Source organism: Gymnogyps californianus, chromosome 7, assembly GCF_018139145.2.
Source record: "Gymnogyps californianus isolate 813 chromosome 7, ASM1813914v2, whole genome shotgun sequence".
Classification (NCBI taxonomy): Eukaryota; Metazoa; Chordata; class Aves; order Accipitriformes; family Cathartidae; genus Gymnogyps; species Gymnogyps californianus.
Window position 1 is genome coordinate 34420252 of NC_059477.1, and position 24387 is coordinate 34444638.

General features: G+C 40.7%; 1 long non-coding RNA gene across 1 annotated transcript in view; it reads left to right on the forward strand.

Moving 5' to 3' along the window:
* Positions 1-5371: 5371 nt before the first annotated feature.
* LOC127018626 (uncharacterized) overlaps positions 5372-24387 on the forward strand; it is a 95244-nt gene continuing 76228 nt past the window's right edge. Inside the window, exon 1 of the long non-coding RNA XR_007766794.1 lies at positions 5372-5520. This is a non-coding gene — a long non-coding RNA (uncharacterized LOC127018626). The remainder of the gene's footprint in view (positions 5521-24387) is intronic.

The following is a 24387-nucleotide window of genomic DNA, read 5'->3' on the forward strand; positions in this document are numbered from 1 at the left end:
CTAAGCCCATCTGCGGCCAGCAGAGCAGAGAGGAAGCACCTGACCGTGCAAGAGACATCATCTGCATCTGTAAAATGGGAAGGTGGCAGGATGAAAGGCCCCCGCTTTGTCTCTCATCTGTATAAACTGGGCCACATACTAAGTGCCTAGCAGAGGTATTCTCTCAGGTGGACTTCTAGGGGGGCTGTGCACAAACCATTTGTCAAGCAGCAGAAAATGAACTGTTTGATCCATTAAAGAAATGGTCCAACTTAAAGCCTACAGGAATTGGCCAAACCATTGCAACATGCATTTGTTCATCGACTACTAAATTAATTACTAAATCCATCAAATATGAATTACTGTAGGCTATAATCGACCAATGCCAGTGCGGGATGTACTCCTACTCAGATAGCTGCTTTCCAGCTCTCGTCTTCCATTTTTCCATCCTTCCCTAAACTGGAGGGGACTGTGTACAACTCCTGAAGAAAGACAAGCTGTCTACCTGAGGACTGCTAGTGCTGAAAACAACAGTAGTTTTTGTTTCCCTGCATTGCCATCAATATAAATTACAGAATTGTTAATGACAATGGCCCTGAAGGGTGGTTATCCTGATCAGGCAGCAGCTGTTCTGGCATATCCTGGTACTTAAATGTGGTTGTTGGCCTGTGTGTGAGTCAGCCTTTGATGTTTGCAGCTGTAAATACAAGGAAAGCAAACAAACCAAAAGTTCTCTTTAATTCCAGTGTTGTGCTATCAGCTTGAGTGCTTATTGCTTGAGCTGTACCTGACCCAGAGTTTGCTGTTGTCTCCTTTTGTTTTTAGAAACAGGAATCACTGCAGGCCAGGCTCGGGCTATGGGGCCTTTGTAGGTTGCGACCGATGCGGTTCTGGTAGCTGCTCGCTGCAGGGAGAGGGCTTTCCAGCTGTCCACAATTCCTTCCATGTGTGCAGGACAGCCACTAACTAACCAAGAAGGAAGATGGCTGTGGATTAGCTTACTAGACCAGAAAACACAGTCCCAGGAATCCCAGCAGCCTTCCTGGGCAAGGCCAGTGCTAGTGTAACTCTAGTGCAGGAGTTTGGGCTTGGATTGCTCTAATTGGGAGGCTTAAATAGGAGCAGTGGTCACCTGTGAAGATAGGAGCTATTCATATGTAATTTTGCTTCTTGTTTTACATTGTGAACATAATTCCTGTGTGCTATTTGCACAATGTCCAGCACACCAGTGCTCTCCAAACCCCCAGTTTAATACAGCCATTAATGAGAGTTTGTGTGCATGTCCTATGTTCTGGCCACGCTGTGCATCTGCTTTGCTGGTTTACATTCCATTGAGAGTGGAGAATCTGATCATATCTGCTCTAGAAAAATTTGTGGATGAATTGAAATAGCTGCTTCCAGCAGCACAACCTGGAAAAGTGCTTACAATGACAACAGAGCTAATAGCAGAGGTCTTAACTAATTCCTCCCCCATGGCACGGTACTTTATTTGCACTAAAAGAACAGATCTTATGATAGCAGCCTAGCACTGGGTCAGCTGTGCTGATGTCGACGTAAGCCCTCAGATTTATGCCTCACATTTACTGAGCAGAGGAGCTCTGATTGTTTAAGACGTGGCCTTTCCCCAGCTGTTTGCTGTTAAAAGTGGAAAGCCAGGCTGGACTTGTGTGGCTGAAGCGGGTGCCTGGGCCAGCTGGTGGCATGGCCATCTGCAAGGGTTGCAGCAAGGCTGCAGCTCAGTCCTCCCAGCAGCCTGCTTCCCTGTGTTTACATTTACGCCTTCCTTTCATGGCCCCCTTGAACACAGTCTGCTGGGTCCTCATGGCAGGAAAGCTGCCCTGCCTCTCCGCACGGCCGCTGCCAGAGAGCCCGAGTGGGATTGTCACCCCCTTTTAGTGCCAGTTACTCCCGCAGTGTCAGATCCTCCATAAGGTAACAGCCCGCCTCGCAGCACTCGAGCCTGTCCTAAGAGGAGACGTGTGACTGCCCCTTGGGAGATGCTTCCATGGCTTAATCTCTCGCTATTGCAATGTGGATTGTCTGCCAGCACTTGATCGCTCTCCACTGTGGTGTCTGTCAAAGTGGGAGGGCATGAGAGATGCGGGCCATGCTTTCTGCCTTGGGACACCATTGCCTTTGGTGAAGCTGTACAGGCAGTATATATTGCAGGTCTATCTTTCTTTAGAAGTTGTCGGGCTAGAAACATTAATGCTGCCGTTTGGAAAAAACAAACGAACTGAGAACTGCTTAAGGGAGAAGGATGAAACTCAGGAAACCTCGTACACCTGAATAGCCATTTCTAGATGGCTGAAGAAAAACAATGTTGATGCAGTGCCAAAGACAAAGCAAAATTAAAATGTGCGTGTAATGCTTTTCCCAAGCAAATGTGATTAGCTAGACCTGCAAGGTGAGATGTGCATACTGTTTGTGAAAAGAAAAGTGAAGACAAACACTCTCATGGGTTGCAAAGGTTTCTATATAAGCTGTCATAAATATCTCCAGACTATAGTCAGCATCACATTTTTGAGGTTTTTAGAGGTTATGTCTTTTTGAGAAGAAAAAGGAACAGAAGAAGCAATGTCAATCTAGGAGACTGGGAAGGAAATAATTGTGTTCACCAGATCTATTTGATATGCGCACCAGAAAGGCTCCAGTAAATGATGTTTTTATTAGGCATTGCTTCCCCTCTACTCCCCTTTTGGCTGGGAAGCACTGACTGTGAAGTACAACGGTTATCATGCTGGAATAAAAGTCGACCACCTCTTCTTCCAGTGTTAGATGTAAGCTCATACCAGACAACAGTTCTGGAGCTGGGTGATGAAAGATAAGTACCTTCATTTTCAAATCTGAAAACTCAGTCTCCAACATATCAGCTTTATTTTAGGCCTACAATGTTTTCCATCAGCTATAACGCTGGCATACAGATTCACATACATGCTTAGGACATGCAGTCGACATGGAGAGCGGAAGAGGGAAGCACAACGAACAAAGCCAGACTGAGCACACCCCTTCTGTTTTCTCCCTGACAGTGCAGAAGGGTCTATATTCATAAGGACACAAGTAGGTCCTGCAACAGCAGTAAAAGAGCTCTCAAAGGAATTTATAAAAGTAACTGTTTTATAGTCAACATTTTTTTTCTTTAGCTCTGACTACACAACAAATGATAACATGAAATCAAACATGACACCCTACCTGCAGGACTTGACTCTGACAGATGGAGCTGCGTTTAAATAGCACCATGTTGCCAGTTCCAATAAAGCGAAATACACAAAAGCTAAAATCTAATGGGAGAACTAAAAATGTTCAGTTCCTGGAAGTAGACCAGAAAAAGGTGGGAGCAAAGAGCATGCCAGAGAAAACTCTTACACTGAGATCAAAGGAAAAAGCTTGTCACCAAAGCAGGAACCCAGAAGGACTGAGAAATGTATTTCTGAAGTGCTGGAACTTGATATTATCAAAGGAAGCTCAAATATTTCAAGACAAGCGGGGTTAAGGTGCAGATGTATTTAGATACCGCTTCATGGGTAAAAATGGGCACTTCCAAGGCTCTTATTAGCTCTGAACAGAATTTTTACTGAAGATAGCATCTCTTTTTGGTGAACTTTGAGATCACCTTCTGGTGTCAATCAACACAGCTCCATTGAAGTCACCATATGAATTCCCAGTTATGTTCAGTGGTGATCTCAAAGCCTGCAGCAAGAACGATAAGCCTGGGAGTAGCTTTGAGACACCTGTGTTAGCTGTGAACTTGAATCATTAAGATTTCCAAAAGTTTAGATGTAAGCCTGTTTTGGAAACATGAATTGCTCAGACTTCACAACTTCTGTCTTTGTGACAGTATTTAATGTTCTGCTTAAGGTCTCAGTTTCCAGTTCTTGGCAATTATATGAGAGTTTCAGCTTCTGTTAAGCTCTTAGGATTGTGAAGAAGAAACTTGCAAGTAGGCATTGACTGAACCTTGAAGAAGAAAATAAGAATCAGAAGGCAAAGAGTAAAAAACTGTAATTTTTAATTGAAATCTCATGGTTCTGAAGCTTCCGGCTTAGGATTGTTGAATTCTTTGGGCTGGCAATACTGGCACGTTGCTCAGGAGAGCTGAGTGAGTAGCGCTTGTTCAACAAGAATAGCCAAAGCTGCTTCTCTAGGCATATTAAAAGCTCCAAAATACACACCATCTACAGACTATTAATTACATGTTTTTTTCCCAAATGCATGAAATTAAGTGATATCCATTCCAAGCACGCAGAGGAGAACAGAGCAAGGGACTTCTGCCCTTCACCTGCTGTAAAAGTTCAATGTAAACTGCTTTTAAGCACATCAGTAAATCTTTCCGTCCTCATGCTTGGTAGGCATGAAGATACACTTTGTTAATGACAGTATACTAGTAAGTGCACAACCATGAGACAGAAAAGGAACGAAGTTGCTGGTTCATTCAGGTTCAGATTGGTCAGCAGCTTTGGGATGTTCAGATAACCAACACGAAATACAATGCCCCTGGCTCGCTATGCTCATTACATTGCACACATAGTGCTCTGCTGTCAGTCATGGGAAACATCTGTGGCATCTTGTAATGAGTGACTGATGCTTATGCCATGTTATTTTACATTACCTAAAGGGCTTAGGCAGTCATTATTTTTTTTCTGCATGAAAAATTTCAACCCAGGACTGCGAGTGCCATTTAATCCACTATCTTCTACTATTCATCGTAAACCAGATAAATCAGAAGTCTTGATCACTTAGTATTTACAGGCTGAGAAGGTTTCTTTTTTAGTTGACCAGGACTTGCTACCCAACTCACCTTTCAGAGAGATGGTGCTTGCCTATCATATGATGAGTCTTTTTTTGTAAGCAGATGAACTACATTCCTTTTGTTTACATCTTCTTTTTGTACTTGCTAAGTTCAGATAGTATTTTTTTGATACCTTTTTTTTCCACTATCCTTTATTTAGAAGACTTATCACTTGAAATATTTGAATCTGAAGGATTTGCTCTGTAGTATTTCACAATAACTTTGGGGGATCTGAAGTATTTACTGAGTTCAACTAAAAGTGTTAAGCAGTGCAGCTTATTTAATTTGTTTATGACAGCAACAGTTGCTGGGGGGATTCATAATGCATCAGATAACGAGTATCTGATGCTATAGGAATATATAGTACTCCTAGATTAAATGTATAATAACATGGGCATGGGAGGAGGCTCTTATGTCCAGCCCAGAGGCAGCTGGGACCCCTGAAGGCTAATTGCTGGGTGCCTTGGAAGATTGGTGTCACCTGCATCTTGTGGAGGGTGGGGTGGAGCAGGTGGCCGAGGCTCATTGCAGGAGGGGAGGGTTGGAGGGGGGGTGTGCGGAGGAAGGGATTGGGTTTAGAGGAATGGTGTTTGAGGTGTGAGTAGGAACCGACCCACAGTACTCTCTAAGATCTGTGGTTGATCCCCCAATGATCCCCTTTGATAAGCGGAGGTAAAGGATGCTGCTTGCTGAGCTGCCTGCTACAAGGTGAAGGATGTGTCTTCTACTGGATGTTATAAGCTTATGCAGAGGTACCTTGTCTATATGTAAAATGTCCTTTTTAGTGCTTATTTGTATTTCTACACCTTAAAAGTAGATTAAAGTAGATTGTGTATTTGTTAGTGATTTGCTTGTAAGAGCGTGTAGAGCCTATCTAAGGAGAGCCAAAAGCTCTTATGCAGGGACAAATGAGATGATACAAAGCTTAGCTTACTGGAACTAAGTGCTTTATCAGGAATACCAGAACAGCTCACAACTGTATAATAGACAAATAAGTTGTGAAGAAAACTACTGAGCCAAGAGGCTCAGGAGATGGGGAACTTCCAGGCTGTACCATGAAGGTCTGGATTCAGTTAAAGAAGGTTGGAAAAATCCCTTGATCTTTGGACCTGATCTAAACAAATGGAGTCTGGGAATTTCTTTGTGAATTTCTGTGCCTTTTGCATTGCTAGTTTTGAGATACAGCTACAGCATGGGCTCCCCTCTGTCTTTTCTCTTGTATCTACTTATCCCTGCTCTGTTGCCCTGACCAAGAGTCCAAGTTGTAGTTTACACATCGAGTGACCAAAAGAGCAAGGAAATAGGTGGAGTAAGCGAGGTTGATTCTTGGTAGGTGACCTGTAAAAGCAGCACTTAAACTCTTCTACTGACTTGTGTGTAGCAGTAGCACAGTAACATATTTCATTGTATTAAGTCCTATATCTTCTTTGTGTGAATAGTTGTTGCTTTTGGCTTGTCTTAATCTGCATTTCTCTCTTTGGTTATTGTAAGTAAAAGCAGTAGAGGAGCTGATGTTTCCTCAGGTATAATGTTACTTTTTAGCACAGTTAGGTAGGTTAAAAAAAAAAAGCCACTTTCATCTAACAGTGGCATGCTAGAAAGAGACAAGGGGGAACAACACAATTTCACTGTAACCACTTAATGGAAACTGATGCAAAATGCAATATATAATCTTCCAACCATGTCTTGTCACAAGCTGACACAGAACTATCATCTTGAAGGCTTTTCTTGTATCTGTTCATACATTACATCTGCTTGTTATTAAACTTGACTTTTCTTTCAGAATTATTATATTGATTCATTTGTTCCTTTCCTCTCACCTCTAAAAATCGCTCAATAGTGAAACTAATAAAAAGCTTTTCTTGGACAAAATAAGAGATATTGCACCCTTTAAATCACCTACTGCTTTCTGTCCTCCCACAGGATTTCTTGCTTCTGTTGGTAGAAACTATAAAATAATTGAGGCCAGGCTTCTGCCTTTTTTTTTTTTTCCCAAACAGTTAATTCATCTTTGCTTTAACTAAAGACTTTTGTTGAGTATTACTAGATCTTCCAAGATTTTATTGCAGTAGGAATTGCTAATGTTGAAAGCTTTTTTTTTTTTTTTTCCTTCCTCAAATAACACTTTCACTATGAGGACAGGTTAGTTGTAGCCAAAAATGTAATTTTTGCATTGCAGCACAACTCCTGACTTCCAAATAACCCACTAAGTTTTCATTGTATTACAATTCCCTCTAAGGTAGTTTTGTTTGTACCATCATCCAAGTCCAAACAAGCTAGATAAACAAAACATAACACAGGATTTAACATCTGGAACATCGCTGGCAAAGAGGGAGGAAACCACCCCACCATTTCCCCTCACCCCGCTACTATCTGAGAGGACGAACACTACCCTAATGCAATGGCAAAGCGTTTGGGGTTGGATTCTCTGTGAGGCTGCTGTGTCTGTACTCCTCAGTACCTGTGTGCTATGGGTTGCTGAGGATCTTTTAGGACTTTTTAGGGACTCTGCCCCAGAAATGTCTTGTAGCAGGTGTTTTGTGTTTCATCTCTTCAAAGAGAGGCAAATAAAAGGGAAAAAACTTGCAGAGTGTTGTCCTGTCCGTGGTAGACTGGTGTTTATAATGCTGTGCGGACCTGAGCTGTGATGTCTGTGCTGATGGCGGTGTTCGTGTCAGCTGTCAGTGAGGAAATCCTGTAAACAGCATTTGAGTGTGCAAATGAGTTTAAATCAAAACTGCATTATTACTGATAGTTATAAGCACGGGAGTTGCATTGCACTAAATATTAAGGTGCCAATGAAGAAAAAACAAGTCAAACCCAGACTTCTGTGACTCTCTTGCAACTTCAGCAGTGACGTGACTAAGCAGCAATTCGGCAGCATACTTGTTAGGTGCAAGAAACTGCATTTCTCACACCTGTCCTCCAGAAAGCTGCTTCAGTGTAGAACTTGATTTACTTACTCATTTCAAGGTGAGTGAGCCTTAGAAACAGCATTTCCTTCAAGAACTGAAATGTTCTTCAGCTGTTGTGGTTTTGGAGATAAATGCATAAGCTGCGAGGCCTACAATCCTTTAACAATCAACCCAAAGCACTCCAGGCAACCTGTGCAGCTGGGCATCCCTCAGTTTGTGATTTGTCTGGATCCATGTGCATGTGCTTAAGAGTTATAAAGAACTATGGGACACAAAATGAATAAAATATTTTAAGTGGCTTTTATTACGTGACCCTCTTGTAGCAATCGCTACAAGTCTGGCATTGACTAGAGCCTATTCCATACAGCCTTTCTTTTGACACTGCTCCCCTTCATAAATGGACAGTGCTCCCACCTCTTTTTTTCAAGGTGTCAGGAGATTAATTGAACACAGGAGAACTAATTATTAGCAGCTCTGGTGGGGGGCACTCAGTTCTTGCAGCTTAATTTGCAGGACAAAATATGAATACTGTGCAAGATATGAAGTATTTACTCCTCTTAGGGGCATGAATAAAAAGGACAGATGACTTTAATATGGAAAAATCATCTTGAAGTATTATTTTTATACTTTCATAGACAGATTTTTTTAAGAACTCAGAATTTAGATATGACTGAGCAAACTAATTTGGGCAGAACAAGGGTCTGATACTTCCTCCCTAATATTTCAGTCTAGGAACGCTGTTACTGTACTCTGATATTTAGTGAATTCATATCTCCTTTTGGTGGAAGTATTTTTTCCTGATTTACTCTGCTGCTGTCTTTCCTCTCTGTGCACTTGGTTAAAGGCTGTGCATATGCTGTATATAGTAACATACACAGGAGATGTAGACTCTACTAGTAAATAAAAAGATGCCATTGGATGAGGATTGTTTCATACAGGATGCTTTATCAGCCCCTCTTAATGCTGCTTTTCCTGAGGGTCTGTCAACACTGCTGTTACAAGCCCTGCCCTGAGGCGTACCAGGCTTCTTCCTTCACATCGAGCTGCAATTTGCTGCTGTTTTCAGCTTAAATGCAGCAGATTTTTTTTTTGAAATCCAACTTATTTTTGTATCTCAGGGAGGTTAGGGCCTAAAGGCAGATCTCTAAATGCATGTTTAGGTACCCAAATTGAACATCCTAATGAGGGGAGCAGGCTGTTCCCAGCACCTCTGTAGCAGGGGAGCTGGACTCCGTTAGGTGCCAACCCTGGATTTAAAGGCTCAATCCTGCAGACTTGAGTCTCTTTTTTTTAAAAGGGGAAAAAAAAAAAAGGAAAAAAGTGCCTTTCTATTTTAGTATCTAAAATGTAGTGTTTCAAAAAATATGGTTTGAGTGTTTCAATTTTGCAAGGAGCTTATTTAAAACCTGTATGCCCTGTTCTTCTCAGTCCCAGCTAAGTAGCTGATTGTGAACCACTGCATTGAATTTTGGAGCTGTGTGACTTTTTTTTTTTTTCTTCCTTGAGCTGTCATGGGTCTAGTCATAAACTCTGTCTGCAGCTCCACGGGCAGGTTTGCTGGGCGCAGATTGATGCTTGCTCTCCCTGGCGCAACAGCTCGGGAATGGCACCTGCAGCGGGAGTATTGATCTCCAGGACTTGCCTATCGCTCAGCTGTGCTCCTGGTAGAGTTTCAGCTTCCGATTACTACACTTCATATTTTCATTCTTTGGGGACATATAGCAATTGAAGGAAAGAAAACAGTGCTTTTGCAGAGGATTTGAGGAACTAAATGGTCTTTACTCATTGACAAAGTGCAGGAGATATGGCCGAAATGAGGTATCTGTGCACAGTTCCCCAGCTCTGCTAGTGGGGATTCCTGCTGCTTGGTGTAGAAACCCCTCTAGCTTGTCCTGCTGCTTCCTCTTGGCTTACTGATATCTGCTGGCAAAGTGTGTCTGTCTGCTCAGTAAACACTTTCTTCCAGGCTTCTTTGAACTTAAAACTTATTCTTTATTAAAAGCCAACTCTAGCTCCTTGGTTGCAGTCTTCCTTTCTCCATTGCCCCAGTGCATGTTCTTACAGGGAAGCAGAGCAGATGTAGTTTCTTCCAGCTTATTTCCCTTTGTTCTAATTTGCCCCCTTGAAAGCAAGTTTGCTTATAATAATTGCCATTAGCTATTTCTGGCATGGAAGATGTAGCGTGTATTACACCATGCAGCTGATTATTGAATATTTCAATGCACAATCAGTGTGGGAAATCTGCCCATTTAAAGCTTATAACATCTGTTTGATATTCTGTTATTTGCTAAACAGTGAAGATTTACATTTGTAAATGGCATTTATGAATTTGAATAAAATTCAAATAGGAAAATTTGGTATGACTTTTTTGCCCTTAATTATGCAGGTTAAGTCAATACACTGGGTGGTTTATTATAGACTTAATAAATATGAACCATGAGTTACTGCAGGGGGATTTCCTGAGCAGTCTGATCTGAATAAAGGAAATCTATGCAATCAAGGTACTATGTGAAAAATTTCTAGTATCTAGAATAAGTTTTTTTAAGCTAAGCTGCATCTGTTAAATCGGAATTGGTTTGGGCAATAGCCTTTCTTGCTTTCTTCACGACAGGATACAGCACACCCTCCCAACAAAATCCGTTAGCCACGGGTTGACCTTTACCAGCTGGAAGAGTCCATGTATTTATGATGGTGCCTATGAGCACGCTCTGGCAAGGAGAACCTTGTAGACCACTAAAGCAATTGCTCAGGAAAAAGAAATCTCAACTCAAACAGAATAACATTATCTAAGAGAATTAAGGTTTTCTGTCTAGAAGGAGTTTTCAATCAGACAAGGGTAGTGGAGGTAAAACAGGGCTTCTATAGTCTCCTCACTTTAAATCTATAATGGTTCTTAGGCAGGTTGTGTTAACTAATTTAATTCTTTACCTTGTCAGTGAAATTAAACAAACCTACAGGAGTTTAAGGTCATGACTTTGATAACTTAAGTCATAATGAATGCCCTCCCTCACATGTTGACTCAGTAGCACTGGTGAAACTGTTCATGGCTTGAGCAGTTATTTAGTATAAGGAATATGAATGCTGAAATTGATTAACCTCTTGGTATAACCTTGGATGAATAGCCTCTTCTGTTGCAACTCTTCTAGGCTGAATTCTTTACACAAGGACTAGGAATATGTTTAAAAGCTGAAAATCACGGTCGTCCTTTTCCTCTTCTGTGCTTCACCCAGCCTGGATGTGATACAAAGAACCCTTTTGTGCCTGGGCTTGGAGCAGGAATTTTGCATTGCTCCAGCGTTTAGCAGGTGGTGCTACATGCCTGTGTATCCACCGAGCCTTTCAGGGACTTCATGGCTTAAAGCAGACATACATTATCACTACCCTCGATAGACACATTTCTTTTCTGAAGGTGTTTTGAAAGCATGCAAAGCTCTGCTTAATAGAAGTTCTGCCTGATGTGTGAGTAGGCTGATTATACTGCGTGCCAATAAAAAAAAAAATTGGTCAATTTTACAAAATGTCTTCACTCTATCTGCCATATCCAGGATCAAGAAACATATGATGTCTCTTGCAGGAAAATTGTGAATCCAATTTGAAAGGAATCGGAAGGCATAATTCTTCTGCTGCCCACAGGCTGATGCATAAGTGAATGCTCTGCACTGAAGAAGGTGTGTTTAGACGTTCGTGGGCTGGCAGCTTTTCTCTTGTTGCATCAAAAATTCTAAAACCAAATTTCTTTGGGTGGAGATCCTGAGAGGAAAAGATGTTCCTAAACAGAAAGTGGTACTATCTCTGGCACAGAAGTTGCCCTAGTTTCCACTGAACTGAGCAGACTTTGGGAAAAGCTGGGTCAGCCCCTCAGTTGTCCTCATCAGTACCAACCTGTGCAGTTCAAGAGTATGATTCTCTGCAATGAGCTGAATTGGCTGATTAATGAAAAACACCTTTTTCCCTTAATAGGAATTATTTTGAACTGTTTAAGCACTTCTATTAAATACTGGGAAATGCACACAGTAACTGTTCCCTGCTTTATGCCACTTGAGGCAGTGTGCTTCTGAGGCCAGCTGACACGAAGCCCAGAGCTGAGGCTGTAGCTCGGGGAGTTGTCCCTGGACTTGATGGCCCCATGCAGTGTCACTGTCCCTCTCTGGTGTGGGGCAGTAGCTGTTCTTCCAGGCAAGGGTTCACCCCATGTCTGCCTGATCAGTAACCGTACATCAGGCTGACCAGCTTATTTTGCACACAGGAGTGCAGTGCACGCAGGTGAGGGAAATGCTCATGAAGGTGCTTGGGAATTAGGGCTTGGCATTTGTCACTGAGAGATGACTAAGTGAATGCACTTGTAAGCAGATGCCTCATGTGTCAGTCAGCAAATTCTCTTGATATTTCTAAATTTAGAGAAATTAAATTGGGATGTGTAAAGAAATCTTTTGTAAACAACTTTGTCTTTTTTCTTTTTTTGAACAAAATTCTGCTCCTAGTTATGCTGAGAAATGCTGGTGCAGTCAAGGTTACATTGCTGGACAAATTGACAATTGAGTTTGGACTGCAAAGAACAGCAGCAGTTCTTGGGCGAAGGGGGGATGGTAGGAGTTTAGCTAAACTTAGTGTGTAATGAAGAAGATGCTTAAAAAAACCCACTCTGGGTTCCAGAAGTGTAAGAGATCCTTCCTTAGTTGGATACACAATTTTTACATACTTCTGCAGCATCTCTCCCAGGTACTGTGCCAATCCTGCTGCCTTCTTTCCCGGGTAATCACAGTTCTTCAAATGATAAAAGCCAAAAGTTACATAATGCATACTTCTGAATATTTATAATTTGCCTACTAGTTAAACTTAAAAATCATTGCTATTCTCCTGAGTTCCTTCCAGCAGTGGATATGGGGAAGTTGTTTGCCATGTCTGTCTTTGAAATGTTTTTATTGAACGACTTGGTGTTTGAGCTACTTTGCAGCTGCCTGTTGCATCCTTTGCTTTACAAACATACTTATGAGGTTATCTTTGCTTGAACCTGATGCTCCCACCGGACAATGATCCTGCTGTAGATGGGAAAACAGAAAAAATCTTATTTTGAGGCTTAGTTGTCTTCACTGGTTGTGGTTGATATTTAAAATTGTGACAGTGCTGAGTGTGGCTTGGGTCCTAAGCTCTCAGACTGCTTTGGTGGTGGCTTTGTTATTTTAGCATTTCTCTTGCCGCACAGCATTCTCCGGGATTCCTGCAAAGGCTCAGTTACTCTGACCCTGATTACTTGTTTTCTCTTTTCATGGTCTTTCATTTGCCTCAATAGGACTGTGCTTTATTCTTTTTTTTTTATTGTTATAAAAATGCTTAGTGAAGATGTTAGTTTTCATTATTTCTGTCTGCAGAGACACTTTGTGCTGTAGCAAGCTGATGCAAATCTTTGTTGTGCATTTTCATACACAGTATCTTACCAGCCTTCCCCACAAGTTCATAAAAAGACTGAACCAACCAGGGTCAAAACAGTTTCTTTGACAAAAGCTGTACCTTTCCCAGGATCCAGTCAAAGCTGCACTGATGTTGATTTTCAACTGTTATTTTTGCCCTTCTTTCTCAAGTTGTCATTTGTGCAACAGTCTTGTGTTTTCTCAATGTGGCTGTGCAAACCTGCCCTCCTGTTTGAGCAGCTCTCGTCGTTTGATACTGTCAGCTTCATCTGTCCTGTCCTCCCCTCCCTAACGTAACCCCAAACAATGTCATCGATCTGCCAGGTGTTCCTCTTGAAAGGAGCTTATGCTACCGATAGTGAGGGCTGATCCTGCAAACTGCGGGCACCATTTTGTGTGTGTTACTGCTGCAGTCACTGTGATATCTGAAGACTCGTTCCCTACATGTCATTGGGAACTCAAGTATCTCATGTGCAAAACTCTTCATGCAATGCTCTCAGTATAGAAATACAGTGCTCAGATGCTGGGTAACCTAAGAAATCTCCTTTTTTTATAAGGAAGGAATCTGAAATTTAAATTTCAAAGGGATTTGATGTAATACAGTTGGTTCACAGTGAAAATGCCTCTCTTGCTTTAGGGCCTGATCCAGGACTCCCTGATACCAGTGTGACTCCACTGGCTGTGACATGGGCTCTGCAACTGGCCCCTTGGGGACAAAAAACTTTTTCTGGTATGAACAGCTACCTGACACGTTAACTAGTGGCACATGTTTATTGAAAGTTGACCTCTGGGACTTTTCAAGACTAGAAGATCACCTTATGTGTCACATAGCTTTCTGCTGCTTCAGTAGAACAGCTGTTGCTGCAATACGGCTTTGTTTTTTCATAGAGATTCTCATCATTTTCTTAATGGCTTTTTCCTGTCTTTACTATATGAGATACAATACCAGAACTGGGTGCTAAAAAGTGCACAAATAACTAGTGACATTATTATCGGTGACATAGACTTATAATCTAGCAAACACGTGGTTTCTTTTTTCTCTTTTTAAATACTTGAAAATATTCTCATGTCCCCTCCAACTGGCTATAGTGTCTATATAGCCCTCTTCTGTGAATGTACTTAAAAGTGTTATTTTCAGGGCACTTCTAGATGACAAGACTGGTTTGTGACTGTGTTACCCTTTCCTGACTGGCGTCCTGAGTTATTGTTTTGTATTTTTGTCTTTTTAGCCTTCCAATAATTTAGTGTATATGAATTGCTGTGATCTGCTGTTATGCAGACAGTGCACTATTTTAATATTGAGAAATGCAACTAATTGAATATCACTTTCTCAGACTGTCTACACTTCTTCCTCCTCCCTTGATGATAAAAGGGAGGAGGAAAATATTGGCATTCCCATGAACATCATTGGGAAGATCCCTGCTGACTTCATTGCGATCTTGAATTGGTACCAGAATGAACATTCATAGGCAGCCAGTTCTGATTAGCTTTCCTGGTTGTTTGTTTTTTCTCCTTACGTTCTGCATGAATATCTGGGAAATTTTGAAGAATTTACTTTTTTCCCAAGTTAAATTATTGATCTAATTCTGGGTCCTTGGAGGGATAGTTTCCATGGCTTTCTGAATATTTCTGTTTGGTAGCACTCGTTTGCCCACTTCACCGGTGCCTGAATCTCTGTTTGCATCTTTATTTGCAGAGCCTCATAAATGATGCTCACAATATAAGTGTGCTAGAATTGCAGTTTGGCAGATGCTTTTGGGTAGGAGTCCTTTTACCTGTTCTGGGAAGAAGCTGATTGTGTGAAGCTTATACCAAGTGAAAGATGGCTCTTGGGTCCCTCAGCTTCAGCGAGAGCTAACCCAATCCCCAGTGCAACGTATACTATAATGGAGAAAATACAACTTGCATTACCTGAGAAACTAGCTCATAAAGGTGTCTTACCCTCACATTTTTGGCAGTTTCCAATTTGTCAGTCTTTACAGAATTCAGCTGAGAAATTGTCCTCAAAAATATTGAAAAATTAGAAAACAATGTGCTGTTAAATATTGGTTGTAGCAAATTGATATTTTAAATGAATGATGATACGTTGCAGAGATTAGTGATGGCACAGGAACGTTCTGGGGAAATAATGAGCTGTCTAAATGGTCAGGAAGAAATGTACCTTCATTCTGTCACCTCAGATGTACAGGAGAGAAAAGTGAAATAATTTACAACAGGGCTGTGTACCTCTTAACACTGCAATATATTAGACTTGTGATGTTGTGACGCTAATCACCAAAAAATTCCAGGGCTGTGTCATAAATTAGATTGTGCTGCATCTGATTGGACTTTTTGTGCTTTATTCACATCAAAAGGCAATTACATTTTGTGCAAACTTAATCCTAGTTTAATGGTGCATGTAAAATATGCCTTGTAATTTGTCCTTTATTAATACTGTATATACATATTTGCTGCAAATGGGACGCCACTAATTCTTTTGATTCTTAAATACTGACATTGCCCTTCAGGATATAACCTTTGTTTAAATTATCTAAATGTACATGCAAGAGATACATATTTTGGTCTTTTTAAGGGCTGCATCACACTGTACTACTTAAGAGTCAATATAACTGCCTAAACGAACTCAGCAAGCAAGGGTTCATCAGAGATTCTTATATAAAACTGTAATAAACACTGAAGTTAACCCTATGTTTGCATAGCATATCTTTTTTTCCTGCATTTCTTTTCCTTTGGTAATGAGATAACCTTGGCACCAAAAAAATCGGCTTGGGCTAATGAAACTTCCTGGCAGATCAAAACTAGAAGGAATGATTGAATAGTGAAAAGGGTCTCATACACAAGAAATGAATGACCTTGGAGAAAAGCAGCAAGAATAGGATCAGATTCAGCAGCACAAAATGCAAAGCTATATGTACTAAAGGAAGGGTGAAACATTTGCCGGTCTAAGTTGGGAGCTCTATCAGAAGCGTGCTAGACACCAATGTGATGGTGATAAATGCAACTGGAGGATCAATTAGGACAGGTATTTCCATCAGGGTTTGGGGTGTACTGGTGCCTGAGGACTGGTGAGGCCTCTACAAGAACATATACAGTACGTGGCTCTGGCCATCCAGTGTTTCACATCTATCCAAGTAAGGCTTGCAGGCTGCAGGATCGCACCTGAAGCAGACTAATTTTTGTGCCCGACTGTACATTTTCACTGCTGCTTATAGATCATGATTAAAAAAGCATAAATGAATATGAGTTTTTAAATTGAGGGATAATGTTGGCACTGAGCAAAGTTATAAACTGGCTGGGAATGCATGTAGGCAGGTTTTAGGATGAGATTTAGAAAAATGGTTATTGAAATGCCCTCAAACAGGAGTATGGGGAGCGAAAACTGGAGGTTACGAAGGAGCTATATGATGCTGGCTGTACTAACAGGAACAAAATGATGTGGTCCATGTAGCTTGTGCTTAATTGGGTCTGTTAATGGGCATGTTTGTGTGAAAAAAAAAAAAAAAAAAAAAAAAAAAAGGCTAAGGTATGTGTGTTGTTTCCAAAAGTGTCTAACAATGAAATTGGTAACAAAAGACTGAAGGCAAAAAGGCATAGTTGACATGTCAGATATAGTCTGGGTGGATGATTACTTTGGGGATTGAATGTATATGACAGGCCTCACTTCTGTACTCCTAATGCTAATCATTTAAGCTCACTTTACCGCTTGGAAAGTGTAACCATCTAACATGAAAAGCTTTTTTTTAAAATAAAAAGCAAATTCTCTGCCTAAATTCTATGTAGAAAGCCTATTTCCTAATAAATAAAAAATGTTTCTTAATGAATGAACCGTTCTTTTTCCTTTGGAAAGTGAATAAAACAAATTATTTCCCAAACTTTTAAAAGGGGAAGAAAAATCTGGTTTGCTTTTTCTTTCTTAAATAACATAATTTTATAAGGAAATCTTAAAATTTTATGATTTTTTTTCTAAGCTAGTAAATATTTTTTTACTATGTGTATTAAACAAAACCCTAGCTATTTTTCATTAGTTACCGATTTCTGAATAACTACGATTCAAACACTGGTTTCAGTTTGCAAGCAGTACACATTTGACTGAAGCTTACTATTTTTTTTAGAGGATATACATGTCATATTCTCTGATGAAATTGAGCTTGATATTAATTGAATGTCATTCAAAATGTTTATTCTGGTCCAGTCAGAAGCCACACATGGTCTACTTATTCTGTGCAGAGATAGTGGTGGTGATTAGTCATGTTATATGTCAGCTGTAATAGTTGAACAGGAAAGAGGAATGATTTGAATACTGAAAATGAAGATAGCACTGCTTTGCTCATTAAACTGTCTGCAGGACTGATGCACAAAACCAGTTACTTTTTCTTCAGCAGTCTTGGAGATGCTGCATTGCAAACATTCACAGCAGCTTTATTTTTAGAATGCATTTGAATCATCCAGTATGATCTAGTTGTTGTCCACCTACAATAACAGACACAAATGCTATTGTGTATGACATTATATCTTGAGAAACACACCTTACTGATATGTACTTTTCATTTCTACGCAATTTTGTATCCAGAGCATTTGAACTGAGTTTACTTGAACATACAGATTAGTATCACAGGCAGGATTCTGACCAAGAGCCTGAAAAAAAATCAGTGGTTTGGGGCTATTTGAGACAACAAAAATGAGCTGAGAATTTCAGATCTAGTTTTAGTCTAGCCACTCTAATCTCGCCTCAAAAACTGCATATGCCTAGACTACTAGCATTGTTTTGGCTATGAATTTATACGAACAGGGTAGCAACCACAACAATATTGGGCTGCAAGCCCAGCAAAGGGGGATCATGTGGGTAGAACTGGGCAGAGCTAATGGCCTTTAGTCATAAAGCTTTATCCCTCCACTTACCTACCTCGCTTGTGCTCCCCAGGAGTCAAAACTAAAAGAATGCTGCATTAGTTCATGTTTATTCCATCCATGGGGTTGCTAAGGATGGTGACAGCTGGGATGCCAAAAAATTAGCAAAAAAATAAAAGTCAAATGGTGACTTTGATGTACCAGAGGGCCACAAGCGGGACACAAGCTAAAATTGGGGAAAAACTACCATTAACAACAGGCTTTTGGCCTAGATGAAGACTGATGGTATCTTCTGATTTCTCTGCTGTTTGCTGTGTGATAACCATTTGCGGCTCAGAGCAACATAGGTCTGATTTAGGTGCACAGTGAGAAAAGTCCCGTGAGTGCCTTTGGCAAAGGCCTCTTGGCCTCGTTTGTGCTCCAGTCACTGTCAGGGAAGGAAGAGGAGGGGAAATGAAAAACAGAGGTTCAAAAATATAGCAGATTGCAATATTGTGATATCAAGCAAAGTGCTTAGCTACCTAATATTAATGTAATAATGGTAGCTGAAAACTGGCCAAGAAATTAAGGTCAGGAACAACTGGATGTCTTTGGTCCCTCTGTGTTTAGTGTCCATGTAATGAGTAAATAGAGGGACTTGAGTTGCAACGTGTTCTGTATCCACTCTCTGAATTAGCTCTTTTCTCCAGCACATCTTGTTGGGGCTCTTAAATTAAGCACCCAGAGATGTTCAGATGTCTTGGTGTACGTCCCTAGCCGAGCCAAACCAGCAGTTTCAATGACACCAGCGCAGCTGGGCTGGGTTTCGAGTTCAGTTCGATAAATGCTAAAATCACATCGAATTCTACTTTGACGAAATCAATGGCAGAAGTCATTTGGCTACGTTCTTGTCTGCACTTAGGCCACTTTATGCTCCTCTGGCATCGTAAAGGAGGAATGAATTACGCTGACTCATTTTAAAGGCCCTTTATGCTGCCAGGGTGATATTGTGGGTTTAGAGTAAATGAAATTTCAGGCTAATTGGCTTTAGTGTAAATGAGCATCAGGGCCATCAACTTGTTTGGACCGAGTCAATAATGAGGGATGTGTGTGAAGGAGCTGCCCAACCCGTTTTAGTTGCTGTGTGACTGAAGTGGATCCTCTGCAAAGGTGCAGGAAGATAAGAGCTGTTGGTTTGCAGAGTGCTGGGCGGGCGAGGGAGAGGCAGGGATGAACCTCTCTGGAGAATGTAAGCCAGCAGGCAAGCGGCTGAATTATGGTGGGAAAGATATCCGTTTCACTCTGCCTGTGCTTTCTCATGGTGCCTGGGGTGAAAATTGGAAAGAAATATCATCTCTTGGGAAAGATTGGGGGTGGGGAAAAAAAGTTTCCCCTTTTTTCCAGCTGGCATGTTAATGGTTTGCTGGAGTGGTGCTGATGGCACTTTGGACTAATGGGAGCTGAAGTTCTCTGCAGGCTTGCAAAGTGGCTTTGCCTCCTCTCCCCAAAATAACAGCAGCAAAGTCCCTCAGGAGTTTCTCGTTACAGGGGATTTATTCAAGATTTTGCATTTCCATCGGTAGTCTGGACCTCTCTTGTGGTCGCTGCCTCGTGTGGCGTGTGAGGTACTTCAGAAGTAAGGCACTAAACCAAATCAACCATTTTATAGCTGTACTGCAGAGTTAAATGGGAGTGGATTGCTGAGACATAACAACACATATATTTTGTAAAAATAGCCAGAAATGTATTTCCTTTCAGTGGTTACAATTAAGGGTTTTTCAGGAGAAAGGTGGAAGAAAAGCTGTTCAATTACAAAGAGGGTTGGAGAAATGCAATTGAATGAATCATTTAATCCTTTTAAGTACAATCATTTTCCAATTTTTTACCTATTTCGGGCATTTCCCGCCTTACATGACACATCCAAGAATAAAAGGGTAAGGTTAGCTGTAGCTTGTTTTGTGCTCCCTGTCAATCTGTTCCTGAGCAATATCTGAATATGGAAGTAAAACTTCCATAGGCACATACTCCTGTATGTGCCTGATACACACCTACTCACTCTATGTATGTAGTAATTTATTAAATATGTGCAACATGCTCGTATTAGTTGTGTTTTGTGATGCATGTTTTTGTCATGTTGATTATACTATTTGATTCTCTGTGCCTCACACTTAGGGTTTGATCAGATATGGCAAGCATAATAGCACGCATTTAAACAGCAAGAAAGGAGTAAAAGAACAAGCAACATGCAGGAAAAACTTGAAGTCTTCTTTTCCTTGCATGTTGTCGTCTTTTTCCTCTGCATCTACTTACAGCTGAGATCCAAAGTCAACAGGCAGCAGCAATACCAGAAATGGGGGTCTGGAGGAACAGGATACTTTGACTTTTCAGCGCTTCTGTAGGTTTTCCCAAGACAAAGGAGTTTCCATGAAATGTAATGTCTCTTTCCTTCTCTCTCTTTGTATCTGGCTTCACAGTTGTTGTTCTTGGGAATGAGAATTATGCCAGAAGTTGATATGATCTTGGTAATTGTAATACAGCATACAATTAATGAATAGGGCTGGTTGAAAATGACTACTGTGTATAAGGATCACTTTCTTGAAATGTTTTTTCTTGGTTTGCAGTGTTTTAACCTATTCTACTATGGGTTACGTGTTTTTAAATGTTCTTGCTTATCCAAATTAGCTTTTATTTTTAATACAACTCTGACAATGAGTATTTCAATGTAAGCCATTTCTTAAAGAGGTTCTGCAAATTTCATTTAGTTTTGTCTGATTTAAGGATTTAACTTAGTGGGAATACATTATCTGAGCCTAAAATTTGCTGTCAGTTTTTCCAACAGATGCGATCCAGACTTTCCCCTTGTTTATAGAACTGTTGCTTCAGATCAGAGCACCAGAGAGAAAAGATAAAATACTGTATCTTTATTACTGGGAATTTCAGACTATGTTTTCTGATCTTGCTAAGCTTCAGGCAGCTTGGTAGCAATTTTTGAGATATTATTGGCAAATTACATCACTTTATCAATTACGCTATTGTAGCAAAAAGGAAATAAATGGAAGTTTGAAAGGCTTGACCCCCATGAAAAAATAATACTAGAGAGCATTAAAGGATCCCATCCTAATAGAACAACAACTATTTTTTGGGCTTTTGTCCTTTTAGGGATGCATCAGTAATATTTAGTAACATGAGATTCCCTGATAAGACCTCAGTTTCCATGAGCAGGTAGTGTCTGACAGATTAGAGCTTAACCAAGTGGGAAAAGCATTCTCTTTCCAAGCTGCAAGCCAGGGAGGTGCTACTCAACTGCTGTCATGAAGGAAGCAATAAATTCATTTTACTAATAGACTGCTGACACAGAGCACGCAAGCGGCCATGTCTGAGAATTGTGTACATCTGGAAATGAGATTTATATCCAAGACTGTTTTGCCACTTTTACTGAAGAAATAGTGCCTACTGTAGCTGTGGATTTTTTCAAAAAAGTGAGAAGTACATAAAAATAAACATCATAACATGAATTGCTTACAGAAAGAAAATAGGTTGCTTTTTTCCTACAAAATATTTAGTCATCTGTTTTGTTTACTATTCCTGTCACTGTCTATACTTTAAGTTATAAAAAGCCTGCCTTTTGAGGTACAGTGAATACTGAGGCCCTTATCTAATTTGTGTGTTACTATATAGTTCATCTCTGTTTAGAGAAACTGCCTTAATAGATGTGCTGGGACTTTTACTCCTCTGAATATGTTTCTTAAGTCCTCTATACTGACACTTTCAATTTCAAAGAAAAAGTATAAGTTAAATCTTGTTTTAGTTAAGCTAAATTGGGCTTTTGAGAACAAAGTTTTAAAATGTTTGTTTTGTGCTTCCGTGTGTGTCTCCACATGCTAAATTTTAGCACGTACTTGCAAGCCTTTCTGGAGGGAGTTTTATTTACTGTATGAATTGAAGATAAAAGAAAACTTATATTCTATGGAAGTACTCTTGTGAAAGCAAGAACAAAATTTATGAGCAGTTTCTTATTTAAAGAAAAAAGTATATGGGGCTGTACTCCCTTGCACCTTTTCTTGGTATATTGGCTAATGCTTGCCGAATTACCTGCTTGAGACTTGTACAGCTGCTTGGGGTATGAACTATGTGAAAGCAGGTGAGGACTCAAAAGGAAGAAGTCCCACATCCTGTGTATGTACAGTATATTGTGTTGTCACTGGGGCTGTGTCTGGGTACCCTTTGGTATCCTTTTAAAAATACAGTCAATCCAGCAGACTCAGTCTAGGGTTTAATGATGGACATCTTAACATACAACCTGCCAGTCCATATATCTCCACTCGTGTCAGAAAAGATTAAACTGGTGTGGGGTAAAAATAGGCTCTTTTATCACCTTGTTGTGCTCTGCTTACCACCAAAAGTTTCAGGTTTTGTACAGTTGCCCATCCCCTCAAAGAAGCAGCTCTAACTGGTATGGAAAAATGTATCTTTTGCCCCAGATGCCCTGGTGTTTTGCAGCATTACCTGGCATAATACTTTTTCATCCATCCTTGTTGTAATTCTAGGGAATTTGACTTCTGGGAAATTTGCTTAGTATTGATTTAACCTCACTTCTGTTAAAAGAAAACCTGAAGGACTGTCTCTATAGCTGTGCTATAATAATGGAATATCCCCAATATCTGATTAATACAGCTGGGAAATATATTTTTGTTTCACAGTCAAAACAATAATCGGGGAGGGGAACAAGTCAGGCTGAAATGAGAGAGAAACTTTTCGGGATATTTGATGAATCAAACTTGGACATATCCAAAAGAACTGCAGAGTAAAGCATTCTCTTTTTTAAACTTCTTTCTTTTTCCAATACAATTCTTAGAGCAAAAATGCCAGGTAGTCTACATGAAATCCTAGTTCAGCCTTTTGATATTTCTTCAAGCAAGGTGATTTGCTCTTAAGTACCAAAACACATTGAATATTTTAAAAAAATTATGATGACAATAGCAACCAAACAAACTCCAAAATCACTGGTTTTAACTAATACTGTTTGCTGGATTAGGCCAACATGGAAAATCATTCAGTTCTCCTTAAACTCAGTTTTTCTGATGTTTATCACCTGTACATTCACTGAAAAATTACATAAGCCAACTTTTAAGAAAGGACCATGTGGAGGCTTTTATGGTAGCATTTTTATTTGTGGACGCTACATGCTGTTAGGAAGCAGATGTGTGGGGCATCAAATACCCCTGATGTGACTCCTAGTTTAGATTTTGTCACTAACTTTCTCTGTGTTACTGTATCTGAATCATGCAACTCCGTCTCAGCCTCTTGCAGGGTTTCGAAGATTGACATTTTAATATACTTATGACCTGAACCCGCTGATAGCATGTTAACTGCTGAAAACAGTCACTGAGCCCTGTTCTGGGACCATCAGCTGCTTATTTTCTCAGTTTGCTCTGTGAGCAGTGCTGAGCTGCGACTCTCCACATCAGGTACTGTTGCTGCTGGAAACTGGTCTTCCCGCTGGAGGACTTCTCTTCTCTGGTCACATCTGCTGGCTCTTGCAGGTGGCATGGGACCGCCCACAGGGCACTGGCCAGAGTGGGAGCCCTCCTTATGTGTCAGGTAGGGTAGCCAAAAATTTGTTAGACTGTTTCTTTGAACAGGGAAGAAAAATACGATTAGTCTTAAACAATGGGGCTGTTTCCAGTGGGTGTGATGGAGTAGTTTTTCCAGTGCTGTTCAGGAAGATGGACTTGGAGAAGGTCTAGGGAAGCTACTACTGCCATACTGACAGGTGCTGTGAGGGCATTGGCCAAGCTGGTCTGTATTGCAGGGAAGCCAGATGGAAAAAGACATCTGGATTCAACTGGAAGTTGTGGATATCCTGGCCCTGAGGGATGGGGGATGGAAATGAAGTGGATGTGCTGCTTGCTGGCAATGCAGAGAAAGCATGGTACCCTCACCATTACTGGGAGATGTCCAACAGAAGGGATTGAATTGTATGTGTGTGCTTTTGTTCCTGGAGACATGTGGCTGAGCTCACAGCATGCACCATCACCTCCTCGTGGCATTTATCCTCCAAAGCAGGCTGAGAAATTCCTTTGCCTGGGTAAATGGCGAGCTGCACTATTACCTTTTCCCAGTGCTGTCCTCCTTGAGGAAGCAGGGGCAAGAGGGCTCACGGGACACAGGAGAAGGGACTCTGAGTGACTCCCAGGAGAGCACTGCCATGTGGGACAGGTATGTCACATCTCCCTTGCAAATGCATGTGAAATGACGGAGGAGGAATGCCCGAGCACACAATTGTCAGAGTAGAAACAAGCTGTTTTTTCTTGTCTCTTTATTTTTAAATCTGGTTTGTGTTATACCATCATGACAGTTACTGTTCCCTTTGTGCTTTGAAGTAGATCAATAGGTTTGTTGTTGGGTCAAGACAAAGGGCCTGACAGCCCGGAAAACAAATTACTTGTATTTCCTCTCCTATTCAAGC